Source organism: Lepidothrix coronata, unplaced genomic scaffold (genome assembly GCF_001604755.1).
Source record: "Lepidothrix coronata isolate B3197 unplaced genomic scaffold, Lepidothrix_coronata-1.0 Scaffold67, whole genome shotgun sequence".
In the NCBI taxonomy this organism is placed as follows: Eukaryota; Metazoa; Chordata; class Aves; order Passeriformes; family Pipridae; genus Lepidothrix; species Lepidothrix coronata.
In genome coordinates, this window is record NW_016690247.1 from 3800200 (window position 1) to 3815105 (window position 14906).

The window sequence follows — 14906 nt, forward strand, 5'->3', positions numbered from 1 at the left end:
TAAACTTCTGCTCAGAAGCAGCTCAGTGTCATTTCAAACACAAACCCCATCCAGCCCCACACTGTGGGCAGCTCCTTGCTGTTCTCAGTGGTGAGTTTGGCTGCCCAGGAGACAGCCAGACATCAATTGCATTGAGACTTGCCTGACCCATGTCCATGGCTCGTCCTCTTACTTTGCCCTGTGACATCTTTTGAACATTACAGCTTCTTACAGTTTGGTCCTGCCCTTTTCCTGACATTTGTTCCACTTCTTGCTCTGCTGTTTTGCTCTTTCTGACACCTCATTTCTTTGCTCTGTTTGTTTTCCTTAATAAGAAGAAAAAAAAAACAAGCAATGAACCAAGGGAAAAAAAAAGGCAAAAAAGGAGAAGTGGCGTGAATCATCACCTTGAAGTTTCTCTCTCCTTTGGGTTGCTTTGATTTGATGCCAGCCTAAAAAGCTGGTCAAATGTTTCTAAAATTAATCGTTTCCAAGCTGCCTTTGCTCTTTAATCAGAAGCTCAGTGATTAGTATGATCTAGTCTTTGTCCCTGTTTTCTTCAGAAGAGTTTTTTCCAGAGAGTATTTTCATTAGTAGTCTACAGGATATTCCCTTGTAAAACTGCTCCAATTATACTTAATCACTAACACTGTACATACAATAATTAATTAACATTAAACCAGAGAGAGCTTGACATTGCAATTCATTGGTTTGATAGTCTTTGATCCACTATTCAGCTGCTTTATCTTCCACAGTTTACGGAGCAAATCCTTTTGGGAATCTGGTTCAGTGTGTCAAGACTCTCCAGTTCTGTTCCAGTGTTACCAATATTCAGTTTAATATCCAGTTTCTTGAATTTCTTTCTTTTCTTTCTTTTCTGAATTTCTTTCCATCGACAAACTAATCAGTGCATGGAAACTCATGACGCAAAAGCTGAAGTTTTTCAACAGCATGTCCAAAACTCTTTATTATCCTGCTTTGAGAAATGATGTATCAGAGGACAATTTTGTAGTTTGAAAGTGGAAAAAGTTTCCAGAGTCCACAAAGTTCACTTTCTTCCTGAAATATGATATGATACAGCTCTTCTTCACCATGAATACTCAGCATGTAGCAGGAAGGTAGAACAAAACATTGGGCTTTAGGCACTTCCCAAAGAAAAATATCATGTGCAATAGAGCTTTTTCTTCTTTCATTAAACAGAAAATTTAAATCACTTTTTTGCCAGCAAAAATAATTGCAAACCTGAAGGGAGGACTCAGATAAAAATAAGCATCTCAGATTCCTTGTGGCCTGGCTAAAACAATATTCTATCCTTAATCTTCATTATAAACAGTATGAGGAGCAAAATCCAAAAGAAATAGATTTACACATTGATGCTTCATGTAACAAATAGATTTGAATGAGCACTTTCAAGCCGTTTTTGCTGCACAGAATTTGGTCTTCTGACCAGTGCTGAACACTGGGCTGCTGCAGTCCTTCTTCCAGCTATGTCCTGATAATTGGGCTAAGTTCAAACATTTAGATTTTTAAAAAAACATAAAAGCAAAGAAATTATGTTTCATGTCCTGTTGATACATCATTTAGTGCCTGCTTGAGTTTTGCAATTTCTGCTTGTGGAATGGAGAGAAATTGCCTGGAGTCAGCTACTTCTTGGAGCTATTCCTATTTTTTTTGATGGAGTCACAAATATCTGATCCTGCAAAAAATAGCAGATAACAGTCCAGGGATCCCTTCACCCAGCAGCCTCTTTGCAAGAGCAATTCCACGTCTGAGATGCACTGAGTATCTCCTCAACCAGCAGCATTCTGGATCCATACCCCATCAACGGAAACTCCCAGCACCGAGTTACATGGCAATTCGCTATGTTAGCTGAGAGCTACATAGCTACTAGCCCAGTCTCCAAAACCCTGACTTTTGGTGAGTGAAGTGTTGAAGTGAAGGATCAAACATCTAAGCTGGGACCAGACCAGTCGAGACTTGCACCCAAGCACATCAGGAAGCACCACGATGCTCCTTCAAAATTCCAGGTCAGAGCAGATCTAAAATACAAAAATTTAGTGGCATCACTGCACTGATCAGGAGTGGGAAAGAATAGTAGTGTGAACTAAGGTAGTAATATCACATGCAAAACTCTCCACAGAAAGGCAAGATACACGTGCAAAGGGAGCCTATTTAAATGTATATTTACAACTGATGCAGTCTGGGGGGAAATTTGATCAAATGCTTTTGTCAACATGAACTCTGTCATTACTGGCTAAATGAACCAAGTCTATGTGTGTTGCCTAGTCCTCCTGCCTTTCTCTTGGAATTACCAAGTATTTCAAAAGCATGAGCCTTAAAGTTGCAGCTGTACATCTTCATTGTCACAGATAATATGGCCTTTTAGGCTGAAAATGGTTATTATTTGGTGCCTGATTAACTGTGCTGTAAGCAGATATTACTATTTTACTCCTCTGTTTTGGTGATTGAAACGATATCCATCAGACACTACATCTCCCCTTGACGCTTGCAATTTTTCCCATGGTGTCTGAAACCTGAGGTCAACATCTGTGTTTTTTGTATTATTATTGGTTCTGCATGGACAATGTATTTTGTACTCATTTATGCTCCCTTTAAGCTCTGAAGGTTGTAGGATGGCAGGTAATTGTCCAAGAATTGTACAGAGTCAACCTGCCAGCAGCAGCCAGCCCTGTCCACTCAGCTGTGATTTAGAGATTGATGGGTTCCACCACCTTCATTGCATCCATCATATAAGTCCATGTAGCTTAACTCACCTGAACATCACTGGTAATAAACAGCAGTCTCTGTGTCACATTGCTCTTCATGCATTTTTTCGCTCAAATGAGTTTTGTTAGCTGAGACCTTGCTCTCCTGCTCTCAGCAGCACTGCCGTAATCATCTGTGAAAGAGCTTAAGTGGACCATCAGGTCCAATCTTCAGCTATCCCCAGGCTGATCATAAATGAGCTGTTATAGGACAGATATAACATAATCCTGACAAGCAGACCTGGCTTCCAAGTTTATCTGTATTTTCTATTATATCTGGTTCAATAATGTCCCAAAAATTGCTCTCTGGAATTCTAGAATTGAAAATGAAGCATTTTGCTATTTAAGAAGACAAAACCACTGAAAATTTTTAATCAAAGACATGTGAAGACAGAGGGGAAAAAAAGGAATGTTTTATGGAACCTTTTCACTGGAAAAAATGCAGTTAGCTTTACTAATAATAATAACTGAACACACATGTGACCCCTTTTCAGGAACTACTGCTGAGGGGAGAATGGAACAAGAGAGCAGGAGCACAGCCTGACCTCCCCATCAATGGCTTCAAACCAAAAGATTTAGATTAGATATTCAGAAGAAATTCTTCACTGTGAGGGTGGTGAGGCACTGGAGCAGGTTGCCCAGAGAAGCTGTAGATGCCCCATCCCTGAAAGTGTTGAAGGTCGGGTTGTCTGGGGCTTTGAGGAATCTGGTTAAATGGAAGATATTCCTGCCCATGGCAGGGGATTTGGAAACGGATGATCTTTGAAGTCACTTCCAACCCAAACCACTCTATGATTCTATGATTCTATGTTGGAGTATGGGACTCTGCAAGGGACAAGCCCATAATCTGGGCCCAGGATGTGAGATTTGATCATTTTGATAGAGGATGGGAAAGACACAAGGACTGGTAACATACAAGTGCTTTTATGCCACAAAGCATGGGCTGCAAAAATTCCATGTGCACAGTCCTATTTTTACAATGTGTATTTTGCAAAACACAGATGCCTTTTGAACTGACAGTTACCAGCCTGTGGCTCTTGAGGAGTCTGTGGTAGGATCTGTGCATTTAAAGATGAAGCAATTTCTCCTCTTGTGGAGATATTGTGGTGAAAATATGCATTAGTAGGGAGGCCTGCAGGCATGTTCCCTACAAATGGAAGCATTTTTCTGGACTTAGTGAGATCTGTCTTTCTGCTGTGTACATGCATTTATAAATGCATATGAAATGTGATCACAATATATGTTCAAGATAAGAAACAAAGCCAGTGATATCCAAATGATTAGCTTTGACTGGTTAATAAGTACCTACATGGCAAACATCAAAGTCCAATGGAAAGGACTGTTACATTTGAAAAAAAATTGAAGCTATCCTTAAGTAAGGGATGAAAACAATAAGGTAACAAAAATAATTGTCACACTTTCTGCTTCAGCGTCCCAACTAAAATTAGGCAGCTCTTGTGCTGGGTGATCAGACCCAAGAGAGTAGGCATTTCCATCAAATTGCATGGGAAACAGAGGTGGGTCGAGCTGGGACTGCTTCTGGTTTTTCACACTGACCTGACACTTAGGCCCCAAACCTTCTGTTTAATCCCTAGGAATACGGCTAAATTTCATGACATTGAGCTGCAATTTTCCATGCTGTTTCCATGCCTTAAATGAGTCTGAACCTCGAGGTTTGAATCTTAAGACATTTTGTTTGCTTGCTTTTCTTGTAGTTTTAGGTTTGCTTTGAGTTTCTTGTAGAAGCAGTCGGCCAAAATTAGACACAAAGATCTAAAAAAGGGAAGGAAGGAAAGGAACAGAAATAAAACAGGGAAGGACAGGCCTGCCACTCACAGAAAGGGAAGAGACCATCAAAAAAACAAAAACAAGAAAGCTGACTACAGTGGGGAAAAGGACTTGATGCAAGAAGAGGCTGAGAAAAAACATGGAGTGCAGTGAGACAGAGCAAGAGGTGGTCCTCCATCCTCAGGCTGTGCCAGAACAATAGGGAAGATGAGTTTCATGAAGAATTGAAATGACCTGTCCTATTTCTTTTAAAAAAAATCAATATCCAGTTGCAACATTCCCTTAAGCAAAGATTGCATTAATGTTAGGAAACAAGGTTAACTAACGTACTTAAATTTGGAGGCAAAAGAATGTGTGTCCGGGGCCTACAGAGAAAAAGAGAACATGGGAATAATAAAACCTTTGTTGTCTGCTCCAGCATGAATCTGTAAGATGATCTTGAGAAAACCATCTGCAAAAGAAAAAACCGTATGACCAAAAAATCTCAGTATCTCACAGGAGGGCTAAAAGGCCGTGTAGCTGCCAGTTTTCAGTTACTACCATGTTAAACTCTCTAGGATAGCTTAAACAATAATTTTCTCACATTTGCTCTATACTTTTTTTTTGCCAAGGATGCTTTGAATGCTGCTTCACCCTACAGCCCTCACCCCAGAGCAGCTTTATGATGCTGATTTCTATCAGAGGATTGCTTTTGTAAGGGCTGTCTTGTCCTAATATCTCTGGAGAAGATCTATAAAGCTGAGTTGGACTCATTGAAACTCTCACAGGGTACCTTTATTGCAGATCACCCCACCCCGGCCTAGAAAACCTTGCCAGCATGTACAAACTGCTGCTTATTCTGCAGGAGTGAAACCTGCTGCAGCACAGAGATTTGCAACAACACTGGAGCCCCTTTTGCTGGACCTGTGTGGCTTCTGACAGTGACCATGGGCTTGAGACACTTCGCCAGCCCCCTTTTCCCTGGTTATAAGGAGCTCTATGAAGCAGCCCTTCTACCCAATCCAGAAGTACACACAGAGACAAATGGACCTATTTGGGTCTTCTACAATTCTTATTTAGCCTTTCCATCTGCCCAGCAAATCCTGTTCCCCCTGGACACCACTCTAGCTTACCCAGGCTGCAGATGCTTTTTGTTGGGACGTGCAAATCCTCCATCTTGGGGCATGCTATGTTACATGCAGGGACACTCCAAGGCAGATGCCTGCATCCAGACATGGTGTTGACACTAATGGTCGAAAGGAACCTTTCAGATGCCCTCTGCACAGGATTTTGCCTCTCCTTCCTTAAAAGCCTGCTTCAGTTAAAGCCTCTCTGGGATGGATGCCTATCCCTTCCTGCCCCTGCCAGAGCAGGGCCCAACCCTTCCTTCGAAAGACTGGTGATGAGATTTCCAGCTGAAAGTGGGATTTGATCTCTTTGTTTAGGAACAGAAATGAAACACGTTTCATTGCACCTCATGAATTCTTCCAACATAAGCATCTTGAGTTACATGTTTCTGTAGCTGGACATATGTGTCTGTCACCACTGTAAGGGAGAGAAGAATTTTCACCAAAATGAAAGTGTGGTGCTCCCTTTTCTCCTGATCTCATTGTTAAACAAATGAGCTGCCTTTAAAAGCACTGCAACATTTATTTGTGCCTCCAAAAGAGGTTGTTTTCACCCCTATATAAGTTTACACTTGAAGTAGCAACATTCTTTTTACAGGCTCTGTTAATTAAGGGAAATAGTCTTAATTTCAGTTAGTAAAATTGCTTTGTGTGTATGTGGGTGTGTGAAAATAATACAGTATCTTATTTCAAACCTCATGGGGTTTCAGCAATTATGCCTTTAACAGAATATCTCAAAAGTCAACAGCCTTATAATGCCTAACTCCTGGGAACCAGAGTAAGGGGAAATTAAACATCCATCTTTGAGTTTAATGGTGTAAAAATACTCATGTAGATAACTGCTGTTATGCACATGATTCCCTTCTGCTGAAATACAGATCCCAAAAGGTTTACCTTGCCCAGACAAGGTTAAGCCAGATCCCACCACCCTTTGTTGCTTGTATCAGCCTGCATGGGAATATTGCACTTGGGGAGGAGAGTGGGGCTGTGCCCAGGCAGACATTTGTAGGTGCAAAGCAGCACGTCCCAGGTGAGGAAAACCTCACCCACTTCTGAACATGCTTTTCATCTCGGCTTTTCCCTGATCATCCCACCCTTCTTCAGCTCCTGGTCCTTTTTTATTTTTTTCTTGATCAAGGATATGCAAATGCTGCTCTGAGTCACAGCTGCTGCAATAGGAGGTTCTTCTCACCAGCAAGAGCAGCACTGCGTGAGTGTGTGCATTTCTGCTTTACGTGATTGTCTGCACGTCCCTTGGCACACAGCAAGTATGTCTCCCAAACCACAGCTCACATGTCTAATCACTTCCACTCCAGACTCTTGAGGCTGAGCTAGGGACAATATAATAACCAGCTTCTTGCAGACAACTGGGCAGTGGTCCAGGCAAAAAGGTTCAGTGAATCTGCTGGCTGACATCTAACTCACCTGAAGTTCAGGTCCGCAAACACTCTTCTACAGTCTCTTGGCAGAGGTAAGATTCAGAGAGACCTGATCTTCTTGGGCTTTCCTGCACTTGACTTTGCAGGAGATCATGCCCCAAAAATTTGGAGGGATAAGTGCTACTTTTGGAGATAGAGGGTTTGTATTTGCACATCAAACCACTATCATTTGAAATTAACAATTTTTTGGCAACAGAGAGATTTACATTCAGGTTGGCAGATATTTGAAATTCTTCCAGTCCTGAAATACTCTTTGTAGATGTTTGCACAGAGTCCAGTATAATGGGATCTGGTCCCAATTAAGTCCTGTTGTAGTGCACATGGTAAATAGCATGGGGAAATTACAGGAAACAGACCTTACAGGAGAGCTGTTAAAGTGAAACAGCAGCGTATAGACAACATGGACACTGAGACAAAGACTGGTTCCACAGCCCTATCCTTATCCAGCTGGAAGATCACCAAAGAGACAGGGGAGAGAACTAAAATTACCTGGAAGAGAACCCTTCCTTCCTTCCTTCCTTCCTTCCTTCCTTCCTTCCTTCCTTCCTTCCTTCCTTCCTTCCTTCCTTCCCTATTCTCCATTTTCCAGTTTTGGAAGGTTTCAGAAGGTCCAGCAAAAGGCATAGGCAGACCTTTGTCTAAAATTGGCACATTGGCTTCAGAAAGAGCTTATCTGAGAAGATAATGCAGGGGTGGGACCAGTGATGCACTTTCACATTTCCAGTAGTACACCTGAAGCAAGGGGGTGGGTCAGGTATGACAGGGTGTCATGATTTGTGACTTTTAGAGCCACCCATCACTGAGTGTTTCTAAGAAGATGGTGTGAGGCAGGACAGTCTCATCAGACAGTTCAGCAATTTTTTACAGTGCACACGATAAATCTTCCTCATATTATTCACTATGTCAAATATTACTCTGTTGCACAATACTGTGTGTTCTAGATTGCACTTCTCAACTACCCTTGAAAAAGAAACTTATCAATGTGAGTTCTTAGAGCAATGTCTTGTCACATAAATAACAATTTTGGTCATTTTTATTCAAACATGGCTTAGTACTAAAAGTTTTTCTCTTTGGTTTTTGGCTTGTCTATGTATTTTCTTGGTTTCCTCATTAAAAAATTCTTGTTCACTTAGCAGCAGACCTTGTGACTTTTGTCTGAATGAGGAGAAACAGTCAGACCATAATTTGGCTCTGTCAGTAGTGAGGGGATGGAGGAGGAAATATTGGGAGAGGAGAGTATTTTTTTCATTTTACTTGAGCCACATACTACAACAATTTGCAATACCTGTTTACAGGCAGAACTGGCCAATTTGCTGGCACATATGAGTCTTAGGAGTCAGGACAGACTTCATCCACAGCTGTTAACCAGTGCTTTACCCTCGCAGATGCACAAAGATACAAGAATTGGAAAGTCCCGTGGGATAAACCTGAGGGCAAGCAAAAGTATGATAAAACTCAGTGAGAGCTGTCTATAACTCACCAAGTAGCCCTACACACGACACAAGGGCTTGGGCTGGAGCAACAGCAGGTTGGAAGGGTTATTTGCTCCAACATCTTCTCTTAAATGCGGTCAAATAGACCCCTGTGTAACTAGTGGGCTTGCTGTTGGTAGCCAGGCAGGGATATTGCAGATGTAGGCTGAGAGTGTAGGGTGGCACTGGGCTAGCGGAGAAATCAGCTAATTCACTAGCCATCTCCTAGCAAAAGGAGATGAAACAAGTCCAAAGATTCATCAAAAGATACTTGAAAACTAGTTTTACTAGTCTGTTTTTGGTTCTCTGCACTTGGTAGGGGATGGCTATCTGTCAAAGTAATTTTATTTAAAGAATTGTTGGACATAACAGCCAGGGAAGTTTCTTTAATAAGATTTTTTTAAAGCATTCCTTAATGACTGATGTTGGAATGCAGAGAGCAAAAGAGTACTTGATCTGGGTTACAAACAGATGTGGATGGAAGAACCAATTTTGGCCCATGTCAGCACATACAGATGTGACTCTCTTCATGTGTCTTACTTGAGCACCCCACCTCGGGCAGCCCTGGTTTGCTGTTCTGGCACAGATGTCTGTTGTTGAACAGATGTTGTCTTGTAAGCTCCCCTAAGCAGCTCCATTTTCCAATCAGAATTGTAACTGGAATTATGTACAGAAGATAATTGCAGCATTTATAGAAGGGGAGTCCAAAAAACTGGCCTTGAAGCTCAGCGAATTGAGGTCACCCATCAAGCTGCTGCCTTCCCCTCCTGCTTTTTCAAAAAAGATAGATGATTTTATTAGAGTCAACTGCTGAATAGAAGCTGTTGGCATTACAAGTCAGGGAAGACAGCTAGGATACTCTTGTCACTAAGTTATTCTTGGCCAGAGAACAAACCAATGCTTGCTGTATCATCAAACAGGTAACGGTCTCTTGTGTAATTAGATCAAATTATTATAATAGTGATTATAATAATTTATAGCTATTTGTCCCTTAAACCAGCTCCTTCATTATGTTTTCCACTGTCTGCTCTGTGATTGTCTTGTTGAGATCATAAGCATTTTGGGTAGGGACTTTCAGTGTCATGGGCAGGGCTGGTCACCCTACTCATGCCTAACAAGCAAGGTTTTGGTAATTATATTGTACCACTGAAATCAGCTATTAGTAACAAGAGAAAAAAACATAGCATCTGCATCAGTATATAATAGCTGCAAGAAATCACAGTATTAATTTAATTGCGAAGAATCACAATATTATTTTCCCTGCCCTTGCTTTCAAGACCTGTGCAAATGCATAAACCCACCAGGATTGGATTGTCTGTGAAGTTGGCTAATGAGACATTGACAATTAGTTTAGGCCTCAGCTAGTAGTCCTCAGAGGACTACAATGACCCTGTAATTCAGCAGGTGCAAATCAGTACAAAATAGCTGTTGAAAATCTGACCCATAGATTAAAGTGAGCTATATCTAAAGCAAAGGAATAATCTTTGGATATAGCACTGCCCGAATAAAAAAAAATGTGGTTTAGATTAAATCTTCAATCTGCGATGCTAATATAATTATAATGTCAGAAAAAAAGAAAGCACTAACCATGTTAAATAAACATGTCTCTGGCAGAGAACAGAACTTTTAAATAGACAACATATATCTGTGAGTCAAATAAAAATCTAAGAGGCAATCCAGAGTACTTTTCTGCAAACAACTTGAAAGTTTCTCCATAGCTCCCTTTTTCTTCCATCTTCTAATCACGATAGGGAGATGATTGTCTAAGACCAATATTCAGAGCACAGCAGATAGATCAAATATTTCACTGCAGACAAGCCTGTGGTTTGGATAAGGTCCACTGTTTTTGTAAGAGCTTCAGCTCTGTATGTCTTTTGGTACATAGACTTGATTGCAAAATGTCTGTAGATGCAGAAGTGTGTACACAAAATCCGATGTTAAGATCTAAATGGGGCACCTCAGACACTTGGATAATGAGCCATGAAACTAAAATGTGCAAGTGGAGACCTTGCTGCAGTCTCAGCTACTCAAAGACCCTGCAATGGCAGAAATTATGTCCACCCAAAGTTCACTGCAGTGGCAGGATCCAATTCAGATTCTGCCAGCACAGAATGACAGCAATGCCTCACGTTCAAGAAATTGATTTTGTTGTTGCACACTGCACACTGCAAATCACACATGAATGTATTTATGTATACTAAATTATATGCATATATAATATACACACATGCACACATAGAATAGAGGTATATATTTACTTAAAACTGTAAGGAAAAAGTATGTATACTTTGAAAAATTATGTCTTCATTGTCTTTGTAAGTTTTCAATTTCTGCTAACCATAATTTCAATGTAAATAATTTTCACACTTTGGACTTCATAAGCAGTCAGACCAATGAGGTTAAACCAGATGATTTTTGTTGCCTACTTCATACAAGCTGTTAAGGGACAATGCTGCTAAAAGGGTAAGAGAAATTCCAAAATACTGGAAGCCACTGGGATGCTGGGTGAGTTGTGAAAGTCCAATGCTCCCAGCAGAAGCAGGGAGTCTGGTAGGTAAACAGGAGTCTGTCATACAGGTGTCTCAGCTTCTTGTGTATCATGGAGTGTTTGGATTGATGCTACACAGCTGCCACTCTGAGACAGATATAAGGAACAAATATTCTTAAAATCCTTGTGAGATCCTCTAAGATCTACAAATCACTTGAGGGAAATTTTTCTCCTAGGATCAGAGGGAGCTGGGATTTCACTCATGTTTGTTGCTGTCATTATAGGCAGGGAGTGGTTAAAGCAGTCAAACAGAGTCAAAAATTTGAAGTAACAGAAATCACAGAAAACAGTCATAAAAGAAGGCTATGTTTGTGATGTGCAGCAACTTCAGAACCACTGGGTATTTCAGTTTTGTATTGACTCCAGCAGTTTCAGAGCTGCAAGGTTTCCCCTTGGTCAGCATGATGGTTGTCTCCCAGGTGGACAGAAGAGCCAAAGCAAGAACCAACCCCGCTGTGTCCCTACCCTTGAGTTGGTGCTGGGGCAGGTTGGGTGCTCTTGACAGAGCTGGTTTCCTTCCCCTGCAGTGTCCTGGGAAACAAACTGACTTTAGGGAATGGAGAAGGGAGGTCAATCTTCCTGCTTGAAAGAGAAAAGAAACCTTCCCTCCCTAGGCACATGGTTTAATCAAGCCATCTTCTAGAGATGTTGGCCTACTTCCATTCCCTGAATCAGCAAGGCTATTGAGGTGCCACTATTGAACCCCTACTCTGTGCTTCATTGCATTTCCTTCCCCAGGAGGATGCTTTAGGGTGATAAGGTATTGTGTGCAAACCCCTTGAGGTGCATATGGCTCTGTAAGCCTGCTCTGCAAGATGAGGGGCTCAACAGCAGGTGACAAGCAAGAAATCAAAGAGGAATCAGTCCCAGGCTGGCCATCCCTGGTCAGAGAAAGCCCTGGCCTCATCTGACAGCCTCAAAATATATCAAAGCTTCCTTTTGCTGTCTCAAAGAGGCCTGGGAATTCCAGCCTTACAGCCAGGAGATTTGTTGACCTCCAAAATAAGTCACTCTGGACACAATAAAAGCATCATCCTGACCAGAGCAGCCAAGGAGCTTGAGAAGGGTAAAGGAAGCACTTAAACATTTTCTTTCTGGATTTTGACTGCCAAATCTCTCAGGAGAGGTTGGATTCTTCACAAAAATGCTTGATGGGAAGAAACTCCCCAGGAAGGGATTGTTCTGTTTTGGTTTGAACTTGAAGGCCTCCAGTTAACTTGGGGCACTGCCACCAGCCACCTAAGGAAAGCTTGAAGTATTTCTGCTCAGGGTGGGGTAAATTCCTACTGTGGGTGTACAAAAGGCCTTCAGAGGCATGACTTTCCTGGGACACAACCTTCTTACCACAATATATTTTGTGGTTGAACATAAATTGGGTGGTTTGGTGCTTGTAATTACAAAATTCTACTGAGGTTCGTCTTTCCCCTCCCATCCCCCTGTGGCTTTTACTCCAGTTTAACATGAGGTTTTCCCTGGAAATTAGTCTTTATGATTCCTGTGTGCCTGCTATTGTTTTTTTTTCCCCAGTGACTTTTTTTTAAAGAAAAATGCATAAACAATCCAAGAAGCAAATGGAAAACTAGTTTACCTGCTCAGGGATAGAAGACTTCCTTGTTGACTTGAGCATCTTGCTCTCTTTAACACACTCTGCACACTCTGTTGGTCCCTGAATCTTTCATTTTAGGCAGTACATCCTCAAGGGGAGGGCAGAGACTGTTTTACTCCCATTCTTTGTTTCCCTTGGTCCCTGCTTTAAGGACTCCTCTCCTGAGCATGCCCTCCCCACTGAGGACGGTAGAGTCCTCTGGGCTAGAGGAGCAGAGATGTTCATTGATCCTTCTGCATACACTCTGAGGTTGGGACACTGGGAAAAACACGGACTTTTACATGTTCAACCTGGTGCTGAGGGCTCATAACTCTCACAGTGGGGGCTCAGCAGTGTTGGTGTGGGAGCAGTGAGCTGTGATGACTTCAATCCCTACTGCCTTCTGCAGACACCCTCAGTGCCACAGTCCACATGTTTGAAGGTAATGTCATGGAAATTCTGGGCTCCAAAGTTATCTAGTGGCTGTTTTTTGGGTATCTCCTTGAGTTTAACACCCAGTTTCTGTCTAAGTTCTCTTTTTGGGAGCTAAGTGCTATTTTGGAATATTACTGATTGACTGTTCCTTCCTCAGCTTCTTTAAGAATATAAGAGAGGTTACAATATTTTCTGGCCTCACAAATTTATTTTGATGATGCATATGTTTAAGACAGCTTAAAATGAGGTGAAATGAATTTTCTACATGTTTGTGATAAAAAAACCAGAACCCTGGTTGTTTTGGTGGTTTCCTAAAAGACACTTCTGATCAAAACTCTACACTCTGAGCAACATCTATAGGAGTGTGCAGATGGATTTTGTAGGAAGTGCAGTAAAAAATAACAGGTACAGTGTTGAGACTCCTAAAACACTGGTCCAGGTACCAGTTTCTTTAAAGACATCTTTATTAAAGAACAAATCTGTGACTATGTGGGAGACTGTAATATTCCAAGATGAAAATTTCCCCTCTCTATGGAAGGAATACAGTTGATTTGGTTTTATTAACCCAGACATAAAAAATAAACACAGATTCTGTTGTTGACTATTTGCAGCTCCCACAACTCCCAAGGCCACGGCATGAATTGCCCTTAAATTTGACTAATGCTACAAAATGAAAATACATAAGTAGTCAGAAAAATACAGGCAGAGCTTCCTTTTTTTTTTGCTTAGTGAGGAGGTGATGGGAAACTGCCTGTAAGATGCACCACAGTAATTCAGATTCAGCTTAGGGCTGAGAGCTTGACCTCCCCGGGTCACAGTGTACGAACTGTGCCCATGTCCTATTTAATTGATGTTCTGCTTACCACTCTGTTAAGCACCAGATTTGGAAACTCTCCAGCTTGTGTGGAGGAAAGAATGGCATCTATTTTCCCCTATTCATTTATCCACTGCTGTACAGAAGAAGGTGGGATTTGCCTCTCTGTTGGGATTTTAATCATTAGTCTTTAAAATTAGTACAAGCATTTATGATTTTCTTTCTGCCTGGCACATGTTAAGTGACACTAGGACTGAACTGTGAATGGAGCAATGTAGTGGTGAACAGCTCTACTTTGCAGCCCTGGAGTCAGAAACTAACTTGTTTCTCATTCAGCAACACTAATCTCTTGCAAACCTGCCAGTGGCACATTTTTAAATAAGATGTCAATGAAAGGATTTGGTTTACTCCATGTTAAGCACATCCTCCCTTTAAATTATAAATGTCTTCTCCCTCCACACTCCCCGTCCCAGTGTGCCCAAGAAAGATTAGTATTATATTTTTTAACTACAGAAAAAATGGATGTAGTGAGTCAAAACAGTTGTCACTATCAGTGTTTCATTTTTAGATAAGAAACATTGTGCTTGTAACCAGCAAATGTAAAGAAATTTGTTGACCAGAGATGATTCACATACAGAACCAGACTGCTCATGGACAGATTGTGAATGGAAGGAAAAGCTAAATTTATTATAGTGCAGATGTTATCTCTATTTACAGATAGACAAATTGAAACTCATAAAACTGAATTGCTTGCCAAGAAAAGACAGAAAAAGGCAATTGCAGGTCTGGGGAAAGACTTTGGATCTGTTGTCTCCAAATCATCAGCTCTACTAAGCAACTGTAGCTCCCTTTAATTAATAATTCATTGTTAAATGTTTGGAAACATCTGAGCAACAAACACATTACAATAAAAGATGTATTGTTGGCATCTTTTTGACCATGAAAGGTGTGATTTAATATTCCTTCATTTTAGCA